Below are 24823 nucleotides of genomic sequence, written 5' to 3' on the forward strand. Positions count from 1 at the left end.
CCGATGCTTATGTCTGAACTTGTCTTCCAACTTCGTAGCTCAGCCTCAATGCTTGATTGTATGCCAAATCCTCCTATTTAGCTTTATTATGCTCCCATCTATGCTAAATCCTATAAAGACTCAAAAGACTCTAAAAATACCAAAAACACTCTATAAATAAGACTTATATCATGGCTAAAAACACCTAAAAACCATGATATATCAATGGTAATGTACTTCACACATCACTGAATGATGTGAAGAAATTTCTGAAGTCTTTTGATATGGGTTATCAAAAGATTCATGCCTGCATAAATGATTGTTGCCTAATCAGAAAGAAGTACAAGAAGCTGGACAACTGTCCCAAATGTAAGGCTTCAAGATGGAAGAGCAATATGCACACTGGTGAAATCAAGAAGGGTGTCCCACAAAAAGTATTATGGTACTTTCCGATAATTCCTCGTCTGAAGAGGATGTTTAGGTCTAAAGAAATGGCTAAAGATTTAAGGTGGCATTTCAGTAACAAGATCAACGATGGGAAGATACATCATCCAGTAGATTCTGTGACGTGGGATCAAATGAATGATAAATACCCATCATTTGCTTCTGAACCAAGGAACATCCATCTTGGACTGTCCACAAATGGATTTAATCCGTTTATCATGAAGAATACAAGGTATAGCTCTTGGCCGGTCTTGCTGGTGAACTATAATTTGTCTCCTCACCTATGTATGACGAAGGAGAACATCATGCTTACCTTGTTGATTCCAGGTCCACATCAACCGGGAAATATCATTGATGTCTACTTAGAACCTCTTATTGAGGATCTAGTGCATTTGTGGAGCAATGGAGAATTGACATATGATGTTTTTAGTAAAACGACGTTTACACTTAAGGCAATGCTTCTTTGGACTATAAGTGATTTTCCAGCTTACGGGAATCTGGCTGGCTGCAAAGTAAAGGGAAAAATGGGCTGTCCTATATGCGGGCAGAACACAGATAGTTTGTGGTTGAGTCACAGCAGAAAACATGTCTTTATGTGCCATAGAAAATCTCTACCTCCAACACATATGTATCGAGTTAAAAAACATGGTTTGATGGACATGCTGAACATGGGAGAAAGGACAGAATATTAAGTGGCCGTAATATTGCTCAACTCTTGAAAAATTACAGAAATAATTTTGGAAATGGTAGAGAACCTGGAAAGAAAAGAAAAAGGACTGAATGTGTTGGTTCAGTAGCTGACAGTGAGGATGAAGATTTTGAATCCGAGGAAGAGGAAGAAGAAGAAATTGACTTGGATGAGTTATGAAGATGGAAAAAAAGATCAATTTTTTTCAAGCTACCTTATTGGGAGGTATGTTGATTGCTTGAATATAAATTAGTTTCTCGATTCAGGTTTTTATTAATTTCCTTAACTGTGTATTTGTATTTGGTTAGGAGCTGCCAGTAAGACACAATTTAGACGTAATGCATGTGGAGAGAAACGTGGCTGCAAGTATTGTCTCGACACTGTTACATTGTGGAAAATCAAAAGATGGTATTAATGCTCGGAAAGATCTTGAAGTTCTAGGCATCAGAAAGGATTTACACCCTAAATCCCAAGGTAAAAGAACGTACCTTGCCCCAACACCTTGGTCTTTGTCAAAGGCAGAGAAGAAAATCTTTTGTCAACGACTATTTGACTTCAAAGGACCGGATGGATATTGTTCTAATATATCGAGAGGTGTAACCTTAGATGATTGCAAGATCACAGGACTCAAATCTCACGATTATCACGTTTTAATGCAACAAGTTCTCCCAGTTGCAATTAGAGGTTTATTAACTATAGGTCCTAGGTTGGGTATCACACGATTGTGCACATTCTACCACAATTTGTGTCAGCGTGTGATTGATAGAGAGGAAATTTCAGTAATGGAAGCTGAAGTTGTGGAAACACTCTGCATGTTTGAACGATTTTTCCCTCCAACTTTCTTTGATATTATGGTGCACTTGACGGTACACTTAGGAAGAGAAGCAAGACTAGGAGGGCCAATACATTTTCGTTGGATGTACCCTTTTGAAATGTACTGTTTTCAGATTTATACTTAAATTCATAAAATTGGATGATTATGTGTAGATATTCATAGTTTTCGTTCTGACTAGGTACATGAAAATTTTGAAAGACTATGTAAGAAATCGAGCAAGACCAGAAGATTGTATAGCTGAGTCATACCTTGCAGATGAAAGCATGAAGTTTTGCAGTGAATTTCTGAAGAAGACAACAAAAGTAGAAGAGAAGCTTGATAGAAATACAGAATATGAAAGCAAGTCCATATTAAAGGGTCGTCCAATATCAGCAGCAACGTCTATGGAGCTTACTGAATCAGAGAGACAGATTATCCATCTTGCAGTGATACAAAACACCGCTGTGGTGGAGCCATATGTGGAGTAAGTTGTTGTTTCCCGATTAATCTCACTTGTTAGTTGTCACTTATTAATAGTCCTAGGCAATCGGCAAAAACTGTTTAAACCAAACCGAATAAACCGACGATTTCAGTTTTTGGTATCGAACCGATTTACTGTTATAAACCGATAGGCGGATTTATAATTAGAGTTCGGTTATCGGTTCGGTTCGGTTCGGCAGACGATAACCGATCGGTTTTCTTGGTTAAAGGGAACAACATATAAAAGACAAAACCCTATATTTCTTAATGCAACTATGTTTTCTAATCTCTTCCGTATTCCGCTTCTCCTCACAAAGAAACCCTCTTCTTCTTCCTCCTTTTACTTTCTTCATCTTCGTTCTTCTTACCACTTGAAGCAATCGTTTCAGTCCTTCTTCTTTGTTCTTCTTGTACCGCAAATGGATATCGAACAGACTCACATCCAACCCGATCACATAGCCGAAGAATTGGTCTCAGACCTCTCTTATTGTGCCATTTATTGATTCAGTTCGTGATTTATTGGTTCAGTTCGTGATTTACTGGTTCAGTTTGTGATCTTCTCAGTTTGCGCATTTGGACTATAGCATGACCTAGTCCTTCCAGTCCAACAAGTGGATCTCATCTCGAAGAGAGAGAGGGAAGTTTACCGCCGCCGTTGTGGTTGGCATCGCCGTTCCTGCCGCTTGCTCACCATGAGCAATGTATCGAAAACCCTAATTGTTAATGGGCTGGGCCTGTTATTTTGTTTTTTGTAATTTTTTGTTAATTGGGTTTTTAATTAGTTTGTAATTAGATTTGTTTTTTTGAGCTCATTAACATTGTTTTGGTGTAATTCGGTTAATATTAACCGAAATAGAAAAAATATCAGTTCAATTCGGAATTGATTTAAAACTCAAAAACCAACCCGAATAACCCGAACCGAAATTTAATTCGGGTTATTTTGGCAAGATTTTTAGATAACCGAAATTTTAAAAAACCGATTAAACCGAACCGAATAACTTGATTAAACCGAATGCCCAGGACTACTTATTAACAACAGTCTAATATTTCATGTATTTTCTATCTACAAGCATGCACCTGGAATATTTACAAAACACTAATGCAAGAGCTAGACGTGATGGAACATTGTTGTGGAAGTTTCATACTAAAATTTTTGGATCATGGTTAAAGGAATAGGCAAGTATCTTTTATTAGTGAAATTTATATACATTTGGCGGCCCAAAAATTTAAGCTGACTTCTGTCAACTGTAGGTGCATATTGATTCAGAAACACATGGAGAAACTCTTAAATAGTTGGCATATGGTCCGCGTAGTACAGCCAGGGCATACACGGATTATATAGTAAATGGGCAGAGGTTTTATACTGTCTCAGTTCAAAGGCAAAGTCAGAATTGTAGGGTCTTTTATGAGGCAACAAAAATGTGTAGATCCAGTGCAAGAGACACTTCACAAGTAGTTGATTTAGTGTCATACTATGGTGGAGTTCTTGACATAATATTGGTGGACTATAATGTCTTTTATGTCCCTTTGTTTCGGTGTCAATGGGCAGTTAGAGGTAATGGTGTCAAAGTGGAAGATGGATTCACACTTGTTAACCTCAACCACAACCAAGTTACATTCTCAAAGGATCCATATATATTAGCCTCTCAAGCAAAGCAAATATTTTACTCAAGGGAAGATGATATGTCTAATTGGTATGTTGCTCTGAAATGTCCTCCCAGGAGAGACAGTGAGGAGGATTCAGCAGATGCAAATCTAGATTGTGGGCCATTGCCATCAGTTGTGTCCATGACCGATGATGACTTAGATGATGAAGCACAAAATGCCAGAGCTGACTGTGAAGGCATTTATGTTTGAAAGAAATGTTTTAGTTAAAAAAATTTAGTTTTACTCTAATGTATCTTTGGATCTTCTCGTTCAGTAATGGAAGCTTCATTTAGTTATGTTATATTGATTGATCACTTGTTGTTAATAATGTTGTGATTTGTGTTTAACTGTTATCTACTAAGTATGATTTGTGTTTAACTGTTGTCTACTAAGTATGATTTGTGTTTAACTGTTGTTTACCATTTTTATTAACTATTTATCTTATGTTTTCAGGTGAACTAAAATGGGTCAGAATAAGAAAGCAACTAAAAGGAAGAAGAATGTGGAAGAAAGTGCAGTAGAGTTTGTGTGTACAATAGAACCTGAGCTGCAATTTGAACAACATCATTTAGAGGATACTGAGCATCAATCTGAACAGCTTCAGAATCATGAGGAATCTGAACTGCCTGCGACTCAGAATGATGGAGAAGACGAAAAGTCTGCTGCTGAAAATGCTGACGAAGGTATAAATGATAATCCAGTGGATGACAATGAGTCTGAATTGCCTGCTGCTGATAATGAGGTGGAAAAACATCAGCCTTATCGTAAGAAAAAGCGAGGATCTACCAAAATGAAATACATTGCAAAGGATCCAAATACACAGGAGAAAGTTGAGTACAATGAGATGGGAGAAGCTTATGGTCCTGGGTCAGTGAAGCTGGCATCCTATGTAGGATGTTTGGTCCGGGAACATGTTCCAGTATTAGTTGATGATTGGAGGATGGTTAGTGCAGACTTGAAGACATTCTCTGGAAATCCATTCAGGTTGCATTTTTTCCACTATAAATATGTTAAATATAGCTTATTCTAATTACCACTCATTTTTCACAATGTTTTTATCAATGTAAATGCAGGCTAGATTAGAACTTGATGAAGAGTATCAAAAGACTTCTGTGATGAGCCAGATGGGATGTTTGTGGAGGTGCTTTAAATCACGTCTTGTAACTAAGATCAGAAAAGCTTCTAATAACCAAGCCAGGATGAAAATGCGACCGAATAATATAACAACATTTCTATTTAGGTTATAAGTTTGGTGATTGTATTATAACATTTCTTGCTTGCTATATTTTAACAACATTTCTATGCAGGTTGTTAGTGATAAATTCAAGGAACGAAGGCGTAAACAGATTCCTCACACTTGTAGCCGTAAAGGAATGGTTAGACTAGCAGAAGAGAGGGTGAGTTTTTAATCGTATGATCTTAGCTATATTGTCAAATAATTACTTGTAATGTCATTTCTTATTTTAATTTCCGAAAAAGGAATGCCCTGAACCATCTAAGGTCACAAGGCTGAAAGTTTGGGTAAAGTCAAGAACTAAAAAAGATGGAACGCCGGTTAATATTGTTGCCGCTGAAAAGATTGTCAGTCTAAACTATACTCTATATTTTCTGTTTGAATGTTTATGAATTAGTAGTCAAATAATGTAACTTGTTTATGCATTTGTTTATTTGTTATTCAGAGAAAGGCAACTGCGTTGGAGAGTGTTCCTCATTCAACAACAACAAATCCAAAGTCAGATGGTCTTTCACAATTGTTAGGAGCTGATAATCCTGGTCGGTTAAGGGCTATGGGCAGAGGGATGAGTATGACAAAACTGTGTTTTTTCCAAGTCAACAGTAAGTGTATGGCTGAAATGAAAGAAAAGCAAGTTAGTTTACAAAGAAAAGTAGATGACTTACAAGCTGTCATTGAACATTTGAAGGTTAGTAGTCTTTTAACATTAAAGCATTATTAGAGTGAAATGGTATTGATTCATCAGTTCTAAGTTACCTTTTGTTTTTATGTAACAGAGAGGAGAACCTGAGGTCGGGGAAAATTCAGCTGCAAGGGTACGTAATCATGTTATTTTTTTTTGGCAGTAGATCATATATCATTGATTTTAACTTACATTTAACTTTTAACGATGAAAATATTTGTAGAGTGTCACTAATAGAGCACATCCTAAGTGTTTGCTTTTGGATTGTAATGGTACTGGTGAGATTGTTGCTGAAGCAAGTGTGATGTCTTCTGATCCTCAAGACTTTGTGAATGGGATTCCATTAGGGCCTAACTCCTATAAAGTATTGGTAGAAACTGCAATCAAACCAGATGCATTCCTATGGAGACCTACAACTAACATCTTGAATATGGAACAAGCTGTTGGAGAAATGCTTGCTTGGCCAGATGACAATTGTATTCTCCAAGAAGACAATGCGCCAAAGGTAATAATAACATATATGTATATAACCGGGTATTTTGATAATCAATAACATATATTTTCACATGTTTTAGAGTCCAAATACAGCTTCTGCAAACAAGTGTATACTACTAAATTGGAGGGGAAATGAAGAAGTGGTTGTTGCTGAAGGGCGTTGGCAGTCAAAAGAACCAGATGTATTGGTTAATGGACTTCCAATCGGACCTAATGCAGTAAATGTATTTGTGGATGTGGTCTTGAAACTTGAGACATTTCTATGGAGACATACAACATAAATTAGTATCATTGATGACTGTTTGAAGACTTTCGTAGCATGGCCTGCAAGTAGAGTTGTGTTTGAAACAACCACAGATGAATCTCCACTGTCTTAGTCTCAGATTCCAACTCCTAATATGCAAACAATCTCATCTCATAATCAGATATCTGAAGCAACTCCTTCAGCCCCTGTCAAGAAAGCTAAAAATGTTATAGACTCACCTGTTCGGAGATCGCCGGTAATGTACTTCACTCCTTTAAGTGTTATTTATGTTATTGCTAATAGTATGGCCTGCCAATATATAAATTGTTGATGTTTAGTATTGTTGTTGTTGCTTAAAATATGTTGTTATATTGTCAGCGTAAAAAGAAAGAGTCAGTTAGCAAGGAAAATCAGAAGTGCAAATTGTTGGATATTACCGGAAGAAGCGGGTCGTTGCTGAAGGATGTTGGTTTTCAAACAATTCAGACCAAGTTGTCCATTGTGCTCCATTGGGACCTAATGCAGTACGTGTTTGGGTAGATGTGGTGAAGGTTAATGATGCCGCTGTTTGGAGGCGTACTTCTGCTATCGAGTGTATGGAAGATGCAATTGGTACAACAATCGAATGGCCAGAGGACAAAGTGGTAATGGTTTGAACTGTAGTACCTTTATCTAGATTATGGGAACTTATGCTATTTAGACTTGTGTTGTTTAGCTTATGGGAACTTATGGTATTGAGACTTATGAAGTTTAGCTTATGGGAACTTATGATATTGAAACTTATGTATGTTGAGACTTATGTATTTTTGGATTAAAGTGTATTTGTTGGATGTTTTATATTATATATATTTTCATATAAAACAGTTCCACTTTTAAAATGTAACCATATAATAGCTCTAATATGAACAGGTAATATAGCACAATGGATTTTAATATTATCAAAAAAACACTAAATCATAGCACAAATATTAAGACATTATAGGAAATGTAACAGCAATAAAATATTGCAACAATATAAATTATAACAGCAGTGCAATAATTTTATTGAATAAGTTTTAAGAGCATTTACAGAGGCTATATTTAAAACATTTATAAGGCCAACATTACGCTATTATATATAACGATATAATAGCAGGAGTAAAAAACTTTATTGTATGGGGGGTCTATTATATCTTGGGCAGAGACAGTGTTTACAAAATTGTTGTGTATCACATATATTAGCATTTATCGTACGCTAAGAATGGAGAAATTTGTTGTAGTGAAAAGAGGTGTTTTGGGTAACTAGTGGCGCAAGGAAAACCTTCCTGCTTGGATAGAGCCTTTTCTAAGCTTGGCTATAATCTTCTTTTTTGACTCTTGGATAGGACTCTGATGAAGCCACCGTTAGAATCTTCGGGTGGTTTCTCCTCTAGTTCATCTTCGAGAGGACTGGCAGATGTGGTCCCGAGATGTTGGCCGATGTCCTTCTCCATAATAGGGTTCTCCAAAAGGATAACCAGAGGGCTCGTCATAGGAGTAGCAGAATCCACCTGTTAAGGTTGTGTCTCTGATACAGGGGATAAAGGAGGGTGCTCTTCAGGGCTGGGTGAGGAAGAGGGAGCCTCTTTTGTGGTTCGCTTAACCCACATCTTTGAAGTTGTTCTAAGTTGCACGACTTCTGGAAGAGGAGCGCTTGGAGCAAGATCAGGGGCGACAACTTTTTCTTTACCTTTCCTCCAAGGACAAATAGACTCTGAGTGGTACGCTTTCTTGCAGCACGTACAGAGAGGTGGAGCATTGGTACAATGCTTTGAAGTATGACCTGCTTCAGCACACAAAGGACACACATGAGGCAGGTGCAGACAGGACACTGAAACCCTACGTGTAACTCCCGACTCGAACGGGACAAAAACGTTCTCTGGTAAAGGTGTGTGTAAGTCAATCTCTGTAATACCTTTGCCACTTCGAAGTTCGTCATTTGCTCAGTCTCTTTGTGGAGGCAGATTGGGTGTCCCACCAAGCTCGCAATATGACTAAGGGCCAGCGGACTGTAGAATTCATACGAGATGTTTCTAAGTTCAATCCATACCGGAGCTTTCTTTAACGACGGCTTGGAAGGTTGGACTCCGGGAGTCCATTCAGCTACAAACATAGTCGAGCCATCAATTGACCAAATACCTTCTTTAAGAACTCTTTGTCTCGTGGAGACATTGGGGATCTTGAACAGGCAGGTATTCGGAGTGTCGAGCTTCTTGACCATAATGTCTTGATGCCATTTACTCCAGATTAGGTTTACAATTGCTCGAATTTTCCTGAAAGGTGGAGCTTAGCGGTAGAACTGACCAACGGCAAAGTTCTTCCAAAGAGGTTTGCTGTTCTCAATAACCTGATTTGGGATTTTCACACAGAGCTCCCCAGAATCCAATCGGAAGGGAAAGACACATTTCTTGAGGGTACAAGAGCCACCGTAGGTCCTTTCAGCCCAAGTGAGTTGGGGACCTTGTTCAGCTTTTGAAGTAGGTATCGGAGATGGAGACGAGTGATTGTCTACATCCAATTTTAGATCTGGTCCCAAATCCACCGCAGGCGGAGAAGAGGGGTTACTTATCTGGGGGGAGACCAAAGAGGTCGGCATAGAGGGTAACTTGGGTTTGCGGTTTTTCTTGGCCATGTCAGAAGAGAGCCGCCGCCGGTGGCCGCCACTGACTCAGAGGACAAAGAAGGGGAGGGAGGAGTTAAAGAAAAAAACTACCTCGGGAAGAGCGCCAGAGAGGAAAAATCCTTTTGTATTTTTACTTGTTTTTGGTTGTCTTTTGGAGACTCATGTCTTGGAGCATAATGCTCAGACTGTTTTGAACAAGATCCTCCCAGGATAGAGTCTAATCTCAAATTATGAACACCCCTATTGGGAGAATTTGGGTTGTCAGTAGTAAACCAGTCAAGGTAATGACTTATAAGTAGTCTAGACAGTAGTATATCACCTATGGCATCTCTTGGCCGGACAAGGAAATTCAATTCACAACCTCTTTTGTCTATGGAGCAAACCTGCAACACGAAAGAGTCGGTCTCTAGAACAATCTCAAGGATATGGCAACAAACACCCCTATCCGAAGCTATGCTGCCGTCAGAGCGTCGTCAATACTTCGAAGTACACTCAGGGGGTTGCAGAGAGCTCCAGAATTGCTTGGACTCCATCGGTTTGATGTATCTCCCTGCTCATGTGTAACACCCGTGAACCGAAATCCCGGTTTAGGGATTGCATCGGTCGATGCAGGTTGTGCATCGGTCGATGCAGGGTTGAGTTTCTGCATTTTGACTTAAGTTAAACGCTGCGTTTTGGGTTAGGAAAACCCTTATAATCGAGTTTTGTCTCATTAGGCGTGTTTAGCTGCTTTTGAGAGAAACAAAAGAGGAAAAGAAGAGTTCTTGAGTGTTCTTGGTGATTTCTTGTAGTTGGAAGCTGTTCCTGTAGAGATCTGTAGCTGGGATCGTTGTAGGAGCGTCCTAGGGTCGTTTTCTTCCTGTGTTTTGGTCGTTTTCTTCTGCGGCAAAGGTAAGTGCATGAACATTGCTTATCTAAGCTGGAGATTCTCTGATCTGTTTGTTTTATGTGTTGTTAGGCTTGTTAGAATGTTGTATGAGGCGTTAGGAAGCTTTCTTGTGGCTTGGGATTGTTTCTGGTGTTTGCAGGAACAGAAATCCGGCGAGAAGCTTCGGGGAAAAACGATGCTCGGCATGTGCGTCGGTCGATGCACTATGTGCATCGGTCGATGCAGTGCGAGGACGGCGCGGCTTGACCTAGGAGCATTCTTCGATGCCATGTGGAGGCGTCGGTCGATGCAACTAGGGTTTCCGCGTATTGTCGAGCATGCCTCGGTCGATGCAAGTGGAAGCATCGGTCGATGCATGTGAACCTTGTGTCAACCGATGCATACCATGTGTCGGTCGATGCTTGTCCCTGTTGGTGTCGGTCGATGCAAGCCTTTTGTCGGTCAATGTAGAGCCTAGTTTGTTTGTTGATTGTTGGTTGATGGTTAGAGTATCTCTATTTCTTGTGTGTATAGCCCAGTAGATGGTAGGATTGCCTTACTGAGTGTTTATAAAATACTCATGCATTGCAATTTGTGGTTGTGATGCAGGTAAAGGCAAAGTGTGATCGTGGAATCAAGGCAATGAAGGGGAGAATGTTCTAGGGACTCGATTGGATGTTGTCTGGCATTGATAGGTTGCTAGAGTTGGGTCTTTAGAACTTGCTAGGTTGCTGGTTCCTTGTTTCCTGTTGTTTGATATTGGAGTAACGTTATATTTGATTATTGGTTATTAGTTATTAGATTATCGTTTGGTTATTGGTATCTGATATTTCCGCTGTTGGTTGTGCTTGTGGTTAGGTGGCTTGTGAGTATGGGACCACTAGTTGTAGTTATTATTATTTAAAAAAAAAAACGGGTCAGGTCTTTTAAGTTTGGTATCAGAGCGCTTACGGTTATAGGTTTGTGTTCTCTAGGTTTCTGTTGTGATGTTTGGGATTGCATGACTAGATTGATTATGTGAGTTACTCAATTGTGTGTGGCATGGAATCCTAGAACATCCTCTTCGAGCCTACAATCTGATTCCACGGTGAGTTTATGTTTTTGTGTTATGTTAATCGTGTGCTTAGCAATCTGTTCATGGTAGTGCAGATGGTTAGGGAGGATGCTGTTGCTGGTCGTGGTCGTGGTCGTGGATGCGGACGTGGTCGTGGATGCGGACATGGTCGTGGTAGGGGGAGAGCCCCAGTGGTTAGTGAGACCGAGGACCAGAGTGTGACAGCAGAGGGTGTTGGCGAGTCGCAGGGTGTCCAGGGGCATTCCGTAAGTGTGGCCGGAGGGGGCGGTGTTGATGCTCCAGTAGCCGGTGATGTTAGGGCCCCAGGTGCGGGTGTCCCAGTGGTTGGAGTCACAGGTGTTGACCTTGCGGGTTTGCTGGCACAGTTGTTAGAGCGGTTGCCGCCAGTGGCACTGGCTCAGGCTCAGGTAGTGCCACCAGTGGTGGCGGAGGAGCGGCAGCCAGTGGCTGCGGATGTGGGGGTCCATTCTCGTTATATCAGTATGCTGACAGAGAAGGGCCGTATTCGTACCGAGCGGTTTTCGGGAGGTACTGATCCTACCGCTGCGGAGGCGTGGAGGACGAGTGTGGAATGTAACTTCCATACTCTGAGATGTCCTGAGGAGTTTTGGGTGGACATTGGGGTCCACCATTTGACTGGTGATGCTCATTTGTGGTGGAGTTCTGTGGCAGCCAGGAGGGTGCAGAGGGAGATGTCTTGGGCTGACTTCGTCTTGGAGTTCAACCGCAAGTATTTTCCTAGAGAGGCACTGGATAGGTTGGGAGGTGCAGTTCCTTCAGCTAGCTCAGGGAACTCGGTCAGTGCGGGAGCTTGACTTGGAGTTCAGTCGACTTCTGAGGTATGGGGGTCGGGATATGGAGTCTGAGGAGGCTCAGATCAGGAGGTTTTTGAGGGCCCTACGTGACGATTTGAGGGTTCACTGTAGAGGGCGGAGTTATGCTACGCGTGCGGAGCTGGTTGAGACTGCAGCAGGGATTTAGGAGGATATCCGGGCACAGTCAGTGGCGGCTAGCCGAGCAGTCCAGCCTAGCAAGGCTCAACATCAGGGAAGTTCTAGCAGGGGCGGCAAGCCTGCGCAGGGAACCAAGAGGAGATGGGAGGCTACGCAGAGGCCGGGTGGTCCGAGTTGCTTCGGGTGTGGAGGCAAGGATCACAAGGTTGCTAGATGTCCCAAGAGGAGTGCTCCGACGGCAGCAGATAGTGTGTGCTATCATTGTAAGGAGCCAGGGCACATCAGGCCCTATTGTCTCAAGTTGCAGCCGGTAGCAGTGGCAGCGTTGCAGCAGGTGCAGCCGGGAGGGCAGCAGGTGACACGGATTGAGCAGGCGCCACGGGTTTACACGACTGTAGAGCCTGGTGGAACCAATGCCGGGGCGATCACATGTATAATTTCTGGTACCTAATATTTGTCAATTCTTAGTAAGTTCAGATTTTATGTTGTCCTGTGATAAAGTGTTAGGTTCTCAACACGTGAGGTTTGTGTAGGGACCTTGTTGGTGGGAGGGTTTAACTCCCATGTTATGTTTGATTCTGGAGCTTCGCATAGCTTCATTACTTTGGAGTGTGCAGAGAGCACGGGGATCAGAGGGGATTCCGTGAGCGTACAGGAGTTGTCAGAGTTGCGGGAGGCAAGTTCCTGAGGGTTATTGGACGAGCCAGAGGAATTGATATTTAGATCGCAGGGGAGTCGTGGACTGCGGATTTGCTTATCAGTCCAGTGGAGCTGTATGACATTATCTTGGGGATGGACTGGTTGCATCGGCATATGGTTCATCTGGATTGTCATCGGGGTAGGGTGGAGTTTGAGCGCTCAGGAGGGAAGTTGGTTTATCAGAGGATTAGACCGACTTCGGGGAGTCTCGTGATCTCGGCCATTCAGACTGGGAAGATGATCGAGAAGGGCCGTGAGGCTTATTTGGTTACTATATCTATGCCAGAGTCAGTGGGGAAGTCTACGATTAGTGGTATTCAGGTTGTAAAGGAGTTTGAGGACGTGTTCCAGTCATTGCAGGGATTACCACCTTCTCGGTCTGATCCTTTTACGATTGAACTGGAACCAGAGATGACACCGTTATCCAAGGCTCCTTACAGGATGGCTCCAGCAGAGATGGCAGAGCTGAAAAAGCAGCTAGAGGATTTGTTGAGCAAGGGATTCATCCGTCCTAGTGTATCACCGTGGAGAGTGCCAGTGATATTTGTTAAGAAGAAGGATGAAAGTTTTCGCTTGTGTATTGATTACAGGGGTCTCAACCGGGACACTGTGAAGAACAAGTACCCTCTGCCGAGGATCGATGAGTTGTTGGATCAGTTGAGGGGTTCTATTTGGTTCTCCAAGATAGATCTGGCGTCGGGTTATCATCAGATCTCGATAAATGAGGCGGATGTGAGGAAGACTACTTTCAGGACGAGGTATGGGCATTATGAGTTTGTGGTGATGCCATTTAGGTTGACTAATGCACCAGCTGCGTTTATGAGATTGACTAACGCACCAGCTGCGTTTATGGGTTTTCTGGGTCACATTGTGTCTGCAGATGGGGTTTCGGTAGATCCGGAGAAGATTCAGGCTATCAGGGATTGGCCTAGACCGCATAATGCCACAGAGATCAGGAGTTTTCTCGGGTTGGCAGGGTATTACAGGAGATTTGTGCAGGGTTTTGCGAGTAGAGCACGTCCTATGACTAAGTTGACGGGGAAGGATGTTCCTTTTGTTTGGTCACATGAGTGTGAGGAGGGCTTTGCAAGCCGGAAGGAGATGTTGACTACTGCTCCGGTGTTGGCTTTGCCTGAGCAGGGAGAACCCTATGTGGTTTATACAGATGCATCAAGAGTGGGTTTGGGATGTGTTGTTATGCAGCATGGGAAGGTGATTGCCTATGCTTCGCGGCAGTTGCAGAAGCATGAGGACAACTATCCTACTCATGACTTGGAGATGGGTGTTGTAGTTTTTGCCCTGAAGATTTTGAGATCTTATCTTTATGGTGCAAAGGTACAAGTATTTACAGATCATAAGAGCTTGTAGTATATATTCACTCAGCCCGAGCTGAATTTGAGGCAGAGGCGGTGGATGGAGCTGGTGGTGGATTATGATTTGGAGATAGGCTACCATCCTGGTAAGACTAACTTGGTTGTAGATGCCTTGTCAGAAGCGGGCGGCTTCGGCTCAGGAGCAGGATATGGAGTCTCTGGTAGGGAAGATCAGTGCATTGAGTTTGTGTGCAGTTTCTCTGGAGCCGTTGGGTTTGGTTGCAGCTGATAGAGCAGATTTGTTGAGCAGATTTTGGTTGGCACATGAGAAAGATTTGGGCTGGTGAATGCCTCAAAGGATGTTGAATCTGAGTATCAGGTTTCGGCTAATGGTACTATTCTGGTGCATGGGCGGATCTGTGTGCCCTAGGATGAGGAGTTGAGGCAGGAGATTCTGAGAGAGGCTCATGCTAGCATGTTCTCTATTCATCCAGGAGCGGCTAAGATGTACCGAGATCTCAAGAGGTACTATCACTGGGTCGGGATAAAGAAGGATGTGGCTAGTTGGGTTGCGAGGTGCGATGAGTGTCAGCTAGGGAAGGCTGAGCATCAGGTACCAGGTGGTTTGGTAAAGAGTCTTCCCATTCCAGAGTGGAAGTGGGATATGATTACTATGGACTTTGTGGTTGGGTTGCCAGTGTCCAGGACGTTTGATGCTATTTGGGTCATTGTGGACCGGTTGACTAAGTCGGCACATTTTCTGGTCACTAGGAAGATTGATGGAGCACCAGTCTTGACTAAGAAGTATGTGAAGGAGATAGTCAGGTTGCATGGGGTGCCAGCGAGCATTGTGTCTGATAGGGATTCCAAGTTCACTTCGGTGTTCTGGAGGGCATTTCAGGCAGAGATGGGCATTAAGGTGCATATGAGTACAGCTTATCATCCCCAGACCGATGTACAGTCAGAGAGGACGATCCAGACATTGGAGGATTTGCTGAGGATGTGTGTGCTGGATTGGGGTGGCCACTGGGCAGATCATTTGAGCTTGGTAGAGTTTGCTTATAACAACAGTTACCAGGCGAGTATTGGCATGGCTCCTTATGAGGCTTTGTATGGGAGGTCGTGTCGTACACCGTTATGCTCGACTCAGGTGGGGGAGAGAAGCATGTACGGGGCAGATTTGTTCAGGTTCGGGTTCTCAAGCTGAACATGAAGGAAGCTCAGGATCGGCAGAGGAGTTATGCCGATAGGAGGAGGAGAGATCTTGAGTTTCAAGTTGGAGATAGAGTGTACCTCAAGATGGCCATGTTGCGGGGTCCGAACAGGTCATTGACTGAGACTAAGTTGGGTCCGAGGTATATGGGTCCGTTCAGAGTGATTGAGCGTGTTGGACCAGTGGCTTATAAACTGGAGTTACCTGAGGTTATGCGTGCATTCCATAAGGTTTTCCATGTTTCTATGTTGAGGAAGTGTCTCCGTGAGGATGATCAATTGTTAGCTAAGATTGCTGAGGATCTTTAGAGTCTGAGAGAGGGCTTGTGTGGCCTTAGTGGCGGACTTTTGAGTCTTTGCGCCGTGTGTGGCGGTCTTTCGAGACAATGTGTGGCCTTTGTGGCGGGCTGTTTAGCCATTGTGTGGCCTTTGTGGCGGGCTGTTTAGCCAGAGTGTGACCTTTGTAGCAGGCTGTTTAGCCAGAGTGCCTGTTGAGGCGGTCCTTCGGGACAGATGGTCTTTGTGACGGTCCTTCGGGACGAGTGGCCTTAGTGGCGGTCTTTTTTAGGACATTTGTTTGGCCTTGGTGGGGCTCCTGTTTAGGACCTTGTTTGGCCTTGGTGGCGGTCCTGTTTAGGATATTTGTTTGGCCTTGGTGGCGGTCCTGTTTAGGACATTTGTTTGGCCTCTGTGGCGACATGTTGGGCAGTGAGATGATCCTTTTGTGGTCATGAGGTATCCCAGTGAGGGGTTATGTGGTTGGTAGGGCATTGTGTTGTCTTACACGAGCCACGGGAAGGAAACCTGGATAGGGATAGGACTTAGACGTGTTCAGAATTGTTTGCTCGCGACTCTTGGGGGACTTAGGTTCTCCTAGTACTGCCATATTCTGAGACTTTATGGCTTGGGAGTATGGTTGATATATCGACTTTGGATGACGATCCGGGGGCGCACTGTAGGGTGACAACCCGAGAGACGAGTATTAGTTTTTTATTTATGGCATGCGGGCTTAGGCCCGATGAGGAGCCAATATTATGGCATGCAGACTTAGGTCTGATGAGTAGCCAGTAAAAACTTAAGGTTTAGGCATATGAGTAAAGGACATTCCAAAAGTCGAGAGCAAATAATGCCTGGAGCGTGAGTCTATCGCCTAGAGGTGACCTTTCGTAGTTCAATCGGAGGAGTGCGGGCTGTGGAGACGGTTGCACAGGATTCCTTAGCTGATGGTTGTTCGAGATTCGAGGACCAAAATCCCGGTTTAGGGATTGCATCGGCCGATGCAGGTTGTGCATCGGTCACTGCAGGGTTGAGTTTCTGCGTTTTGACTTAAGTTAAACGCTGCGTTTGGGGTTAGAAAAACCCTTAAACTCGAGTTTTGTCTCATTAGGCGTGTTTAGACGCTTTTGAGAGAAACGAAAGAGGAAAATAAGAGTTCTTGGTGTTCTTGGTGATTTCTTGGAGTTGGAAGTTGTTCCTGTAGAGATCTATAGCAGGGATCGTTGTAGGAGCGTCCTAGGGTCGTTTTCTTCCTGTGTTTTGGTCGTTTTCTTCTGCGGCAAAGGTAAGTGCATGAACATTGCTTATCTAAGCTGGAGATTCTCTGATCTGTTTGTTTTATGTGTTGTTAGGCTTGTTAGAATGTTGTATGAGGCGTTAGGAAGCTTTCTTGTGGCTTGGGATTGTTTCTGGTGTTTGCAGGAACAGAAATCCGGCGAGAAGCTTCGGGGAAAAACGATGCTCGGCATGTGCGTCGGTCGATGCACTATGTGCATCGGTTGATGCAGTGCAAGGACGGCGCGACTTGACCTAGGAGCATCGGTCGATGCCATGTGGAGGCGTCGGTCGATGCCATGTGGAGGCGTCGGTCGATGCAACTAGGGTTTCTGCGTATTGTCGAGCATGCGCCGGTCGATGCAAGTGGAAGCATCAGTCGATGCAAGTGGAAGCATCAGTCGATGCAAGTGAACCTTGTGTCGACCGATGCATACCTTGTGTCAGTCGATGCTTGTCCCTGTTGGTGTCGGTCGATGCAAGCCTTTTGTCGGTCGATGCAGAGCCTGGTTTGTTTGTTGATTGTTGCTTGATGGTTAGAATATCTCTATTGCTTGTGTGTATAGCCCAGTAGATGGGAGGATTGCCTTACTGAGTGTTTATAAAATACTCATGCATTGCAATTTGTGGTTGTGATGCAGGTAAAGGAAAAGTGTGATCGTGGGATCAAGCAATGAAGGGGAGGATGTTCTAGGGACTCGATTAGATGTTGGCTGGCATTGCTAGGTTGCTAGAGTTGGGTCTTTAGAACTTGCTAGGTTGCTGGTTCCTTGTTTCCTGTTGTTTGATATTGGAGTATTGTTATATTTGATGATTGGTTATTAGTTATTGGATTATCGTTTGGTTATTGGTATCTGTTATTTCCGCTGTTGGTTGTGCTTGTGGTTAGGTGGCTAGTGAGTATGGGACCATTAGTTGTAGTTATTATTATTTATTATTAATTATTAAAAAAAAAAATGGGTCAGGTCGTTTCATCATTGACCCATCTATACCTGGTGGAACCACCAACAAAGCTCCCCAGTCGCAGAGAAGTTAGACATAATGTTGGGAAATTTTCAATGGATAGCAGCATATCCTAACTCACTAGCCACTTTCGAGGAGCCTCTCTTCTCCGACCACGCTTCTTCTTGTATTCGTTTCCAGGAAAGGGGGCCAAGGGTTGTTAGACCTTTTAGGTTCAAGCATCACCTAATGCAACACGAGAGTTTTCTCCACCTTGTGCAAGAAAACTGATCTTCCTATGAGGAATCAAGCTCTCAAATGATGCAGATCAGTAGGAAATTGGAAAAGCTAAAAGGTAAACTGTGTGAGCTCAATATATCAGGTTTCTCTGGGATTGAAAATAGAGTCAGAGTGGCCCTCGCAGACCTAAAAGCAGCTCAGGAGATCGTATTCTCAGCACCAACCCCGGCAGCTGCAGTCTATGAACGTCAAACTTACCTAACCTGGCCAAAGCTTTCGCAGGCAGAGGCTACTTTCCTCCACCAGAAATCAGGGCTTAAATGGATCTCAGATGGGGATGAAAACACAAGTTTCTTCCACAAATTTGTGGTGGTAAACCAGGCGTTCAACGGAATTAAGAGACTACGACATGATGGTGGTTCGGTGATCACGGAAAAAAGCTCCATTAAAGACGCTTGTGTAGCCTACTATACATTGCTCTTTGGATCTTCAAGACGCACTCCATGCTTATAAGCCTGTATCCAGTCGATTCACCCATTCAGGTGCAACGATCTTCAAAAAGCAAGTTTGACGAGACCATTTACTCCCGCTGAAATCAAAGCAGAATTTTTTGCTCTCCCGAGTAACAAAGCTACTGGTCTAGACGAGTAAACCAGTGAGTTTTTCAGGCATTGTTGGGATATAGTGGGTGAAGATATCACGGCTGCAGTCCAATACTTCTTTACTCAAGGAAAAATGGAGCCAAGCTGGAACTCAACAGCGGTCACGATGATTGCCAAGGTTACGGATGCAAAAATGGTTTCACAGTATAGGCCTATCTCGTGCGTTAATGCGGCTTATAAGGTCATCTCTAAACTGTTTCCTAGACGTATCCAAAACCTCTTACCAAATATGATTCAGGAAAACCAGACAGCTTTTATCAAGGAGAGGCAAATTGTGGAGAATGTCTTACTGGCTTCCGAGCTTGTGCAGGGGTATAATAAACTTGGGATCTCCAAGAGAGGAATGCTTAAAATTGATCTGCAGAAAGCTTTTGACTCCATTGAGTGGTCTTTCATAATTGACATCCTGGTTGCGACAAATTTTCCCCCAAAGTACATCAATTGGATCAGTCAATGTATAAAGACAATAAGATTCTCAATCTCAGTCAATGGGGATCTCTGCGGATACTTCAAAGGTCAAAAAGGTCTGCGCAAAGGAGATCCTATTTCGTCTTATCTATTTGTGATAGGCATGTAGATATTCTCCCAGTTGCTTGATCTGCCTTTTCAATATGGTCAAATAGGATACCATCCCAAGGCAACAAATCCTGATGTCACTCACCTTATATTTGCCGACGATGTGATGGTATTCTTTGACGGCGAACAATCATCCCTACAGGCTCTTGTGTCCTTGCTTGATTACTTCTCTAATATTTCTGGTCTCATCCTGAACAGGAATAAAACAGAGATTTCCTTAGCTGGAACATCTCCCTCGGATCAAACAGCGCTCAGCACTAGCTTTGGTTTCTCTCCTTGAACTCTCCCAGTCAGATATCTTGGCCTCTCCTTGCTCCCGAATCCTCTTAATAGATCCGATTGTGAACCATTGGTGCAAAGAATCCGACAGAAACTGAGTTCATGGAAAAACAAGCACCTCTCTTATGTAGGAAGACTACAATTACTGAACTCATTAATCCAGCACATTGTCGCCTACTGGTGTGTGGCATTCATCTTACCAGTAAAATGCATAAAAGATATTGACAAACTCTGCAGAAAGTTCCTATGGTCTGGCTCTGCTGAAGTCCCAAAGCAAGCAAAATTCAGCTGGAAACAAGTTTGTTCCCTTAAGGAAGAAGGAGGATTAGGCCTAAAAGACTTGAGAGCTTGGAATAAAGTTTTCGGCTTGAAGCTGATTTGGAAATTGTTCTCTTCCTCAGATTCTCTTTGGGTCGCCTTGTGTAAAAGAAAAAAGCTGCGAAGGAAAAGTTTTTGGAGAATCTCAAGTCACAGTAACGACTCCTCTATGTGGAAGTAATTGCTAAAGCTTAGAGGTACAACCAAACCTTTTCTTTCCTGCAGCGTCGATGATGGTCACTCTTGTTCTTTCTGGTTTGACAATTGGACTCCTTTTGGAGATCTTTCTACTTTCCTGGGAACTGAAGGTCATCAAAGGTTGGGTCTTCCCTTAGACTCCACTGTGGCAAAGGCTAGAACTCATAATGGCTGGAACTTCAGGGGTGCTTGTTGCCGCAACACATAGCTCCTCTATAGCTACCTCTCCGAACTTAACCTGAATGACAATGAGAAAGATGTTTATCAATGGGCCCGATCTACAGGAGAACCTCAAGACCGGTTCAGTTTCTCAGATACCTCGAAGATTTGCAAGACCCCTTCACCAGAGGTCCCATGGCAAAAGCAAGTCTGGTTCCCAGGTGCCATCCCCAAATACTCATTCACAATGTGGTTTTGTTGTCTCGATAGAATGCCAACTTTAACCAGACTAAGAAATTGGGGAATCGTGGAGGATGATACCTGTTCTCTCTGCGAGATATATTTTGAAACAAGAGACCACCTCCTCTTAAGATGCCCGTATACGTTTGATCTGTGGAGATGGTGTTTGGCTAAGATGAGATTTCCTTTCACCGGGTATACCCGAACTTAAACCAAAACCATGAACAAAAAAAAAAAACTAATTTTTATTTTTTTAAAATTTTAAAACACTTGTAGATATATAAATATTTAACGTTTTACGTTAAGACTGAGAAAATAAGATGGCAAAATGGTTAAAAATGAATCCTTAAATGCTCAAAATTTTTGGTTCAAATCCCTTTCTATGCATATTTTTACATTTAATTCGGATTAGTTCGGGTGGGCATTCGGGTTCGGGTATTATCCGAATCCGATCGGGTATCCGAACCTTAAATGTATTACACCCGATCGGGTTTTATACACTACCCGACCCGAACCCCCTACTTCGGGTCGGGTTTGGGTTTGGGTTTCGAGTTCAAGGTAATATGCCCAGGGCTATCGAGGAGACCCTTTCAACCAATTTTTCTGGCGCCGGTGAGGCTTCTGCTTGCTGGGGTCGGGATCCATCCGTTCATCTACCTGCTCAATTAATATTTGCTTTTTCTAGTGTATCTTTTTCCAAGTTTATTCCCCAGTTTTTCTCCTTTTTTTACCCTACTCCAACCCTAATAAAATTTCCCTCCGATCCAAACCAAAACCGCCATATGCTCCCGCCAGTCTCCACTTCACTGGAGAGACTCTCTTCGCAAATCTTGGGAAACCATTCTTCTCATCTCTCACTGTGGAAATTTACTATGAAGCTAGGATTTTCCCAAGTGGACTTAGCTTCTATCGTCGATTCAAACTGAGGCCACCGATAGATTCGCTGAACTTTCACTCACCGAAGATGCTTCCTGCTTCGCAAACATCTCTGTTCACTTCGGACAGCCGCCTCAGGCAGTTCTCATCTCGGCAATTGCTTATGATACTAGGATTTTCCCCAGTGGACCTAGTTACCAAAGACGACCCATGCCACGGCCACTGCATGAACCCACCGATCTCTCACTCATCAGAGAATCCCTCTGCACCGCAGATCTCTCCATCAATGATACAAGACTCAGTGGTGAGACTTGTACCGGGATAGAGATGATGGCTTCACAAGCTGGCGGTCGCTTTTCTCTTGTGAAGGAAAGATGGTCGATGATGTAGATCTGACACGATGGCGGTCGCTTCTCTCGTGTGGGATCGGTAAAGGGAAGTGTTGGCGGAACGAAGTACACCACAGAGATGTGATTGGTCTCTGATACAATACACAAAGAATAAGCTTATTCTCTTAAGAACAATTAAAGAGAAGAAGTAAGAAAATTCAGCGTTTCATTAATATCAAAGGTGAAAAATCGTACAACTGCTGCAGGGGGACTTTATAAGAGTCCTTCAGCTAGCCCTAAGGCCAAAAATAAATGCAAAATAATGCAACAAAGGAAAGCAAATAAAATCAAACACAAAAACAATGTTTTTGGAAAGTAAATAAACTAATTAAAGAAAATACTAAAGTAGACTTGATCTCTCTTGATGAGCACGCCTTCTAGCCATTGTTGGGGTTGGTGGAACCTGCAAGGATCGAAAATATTGAATAGGAATTACCTGGATACGATCTAGGCCCAACAGACGTTCTCTGAACCACTTCTTGTACTACTCGATGAGCTACTTCAGGGTTCTTGTCTTGTACTTGTTTGTTGGCTTGTTTATTGAAGTAGGGGTCTTCCTGGAGTTCTTCTAGAGTATCTTGATCAGTATCTTGATGCTCGTCCATGTCCTCTATGTCTTGGTCTTGATCTTCACTATCTTGATCGCTTTCGGAGGTGTAGCTTGTATCACACGTCTCTTGCAGCTCCAATGTCTTCTCTTGGCTTCTTGAGGTTCCTTGACCTGCCAAAAGAGATTTCATACCTAGGGAACTAGTTTGATCAAGGCTCATTTGGGTGAAGGCTTCCGCAAGCTCTTCCTCGGTGATGTGTGTAGAATTTCACTCCAAATATTTTACCTGAAAAGACTACACAACTACTGAAAGTGCACAGTTAATCAGTGTAGTATTTTAGGATCGATCCCAGAGAGAGTAATAGCAAGCACAAATTGAATTTTTAGAGAAAGAACTATGGCTAAGACTAAAGAAGAGATTGGGGTTTTGGTTTTCCTAATATCTATTGCAAATAAATAAAAATGGTTTAAAACTATAAGACTAAGGCGTTGGGCGAGTAAATACAAATTTTCGGTCTAGGTTCTCAACTACGAAACACTAATGAACTAACAAGCTATTCTCATAGAATGAAAGTCTAAAGTCTTCACACTCCGTTACTCAACTTTCGTAGGCAACGACGCATGTCAACCAGCTAGTAAAACAAGTTCGATACATTCACCAAACTCCGCAACTCAACTTACGCAGGTTACGACGCGAGGTTTCGGTATAACACTAGTTTGGAGAAGTAGGATAACGCGGTTAGCGCTTCCGTTCTCTAGATCAGCACTTGGTGATCAATTCCAGCACATGCATTAAGATAAAGATGTTCCAAAAGAACTCTAATATAAAACCGAAAATAAGATCTAACAACCTAATTGAAGCGAACCATAAATTCCCCTTGAATCACCCCATAAAACCCAACAAATAAAACTACTCGCTCATGATGCAAAGTAACGACATTGATATTATAAAATATAGCATCAAAAGTGAATCAATAAACAAAAAGAGGTTCAAAGGAAACTTCTCTATTTGTCACAAAAGTAACTTGATCCCAAAAGTAATGATAGTATGAAAGAACTAGAAAGAGTAGAAAGAAAGATTGATGACAGATCTTCAAGCTTCAAGAGAGACGGCGAGCAGGAGAGAGACATTCTCTGGTCGAGGCTAGGGCGGCTCCAAAAGCTGTAGAGATGCACTCTCCAAAACCTTAGGTCTTAAGAGTATTTATAGGATTTTGTTTAGGGTTAGGGTTTTGTAAGGGCAGAAACGTCTTTTCTTCTTAAGTGCAGGACAAGGGACGGCGAAAGAGGCTTCTAGACCGTGAAGGAGGCTTGGACTGGGCTGCAGTGATGGTCGCTGGTCAGGCCTTGAATAAAAGCCCATCGGCTGGTTGGTTCTCTTCACGCCGGTTTGTAACATGTCTCGGTAAATCGGGCATAACTTCCGGATGAATGAATGGATTGACTTGATTCCACTTCGAGGAAAAAGATGACTCTTCCAGATTTACATAGACACCAAGCATGATATATTTTGAGTTCTGAAATCTCTTCAAAAGTAACCCGTACTGTAAAGCTCTGAATCTTTCCTAAAACGTGTTTTCCTTGTCTTTTAGTCCAAATTGCTATAAAACCTATAAAACCTTTTTGAAACCTAAAATACTTGATAATAGACCTTTTACACTAGAAATCTCATCAAACTTTTCCTAAATGCATATGAAAACTATAGCTAATATGAGTAAAATAATGATGTTATCACTCGGCAATGTGATCATATCTGTTCTGGCGGCATGATGGTGGTACGGACCAGTTGCCGTCTTTCAGATCTAGGGAAATTACGATGACTTGAACGACTAGGTTAAACTTATTCCTTAGCTGTTTAGCCTTTGATCGTGTCATAGGGCCTTCTCGTACTTCTGGTACAGGATGTGGTATAGGATCTGGTTCAATGGTATGGTTGGTAGGATCGATGTCCACATCATTCCCTCCCTCTTCGGAATGTTTTGTCCTCAAAAATGAGTCTCCTGGGTCATAAGTAGACAAGTCAGCTAGATTAAAAGTGTGAGAAATTTTTACCTCCTTTGGTAGCTCTAAACGGTAGGCGTTGTCATTGATCTTCTCAAGAACTTTAAATGGACCATCGCCTCTTGGTGATAACTTAGAGGCTCGTTGTGTTGGAAATATTTCAGGCCTCATATGCAACCAGACCTAATCTCCTAGTTTGAACAACATCTCCTTTCTCCCCCGATCAGCCTTGCGTTTGTTGTCGGCATTCTTCTTTTCCAAATTTGCTTTGGCTTTGTCATGCAACTTCTTGATGATTTTTCCTCTTCTTAGCCCATCTTGGCAAACCTGTTCTATCTGAGGCAAGGGTGATAAATCTAATGGAGACAAAGGGT

The 24823-nt window shown here is 42.8% G+C and overlaps 1 pseudogene; it reads left to right on the top strand.

Moving 5' to 3' along the window:
* LOC104728351 (uncharacterized) overlaps nucleotides 1-24823 on the top strand; it is a 38671-nt pseudogene that overhangs the window by 1651 nt on the left and 12197 nt on the right.

The sequence above is a fragment of the Camelina sativa genome, chromosome 11 (assembly GCF_030686135.1).
Source record: "Camelina sativa cultivar CO46 ecotype springtype chromosome 11, ASM3068613v1".
NCBI classification, from domain to species: domain Eukaryota; kingdom Viridiplantae; phylum Streptophyta; class Magnoliopsida; order Brassicales; family Brassicaceae; genus Camelina; species Camelina sativa.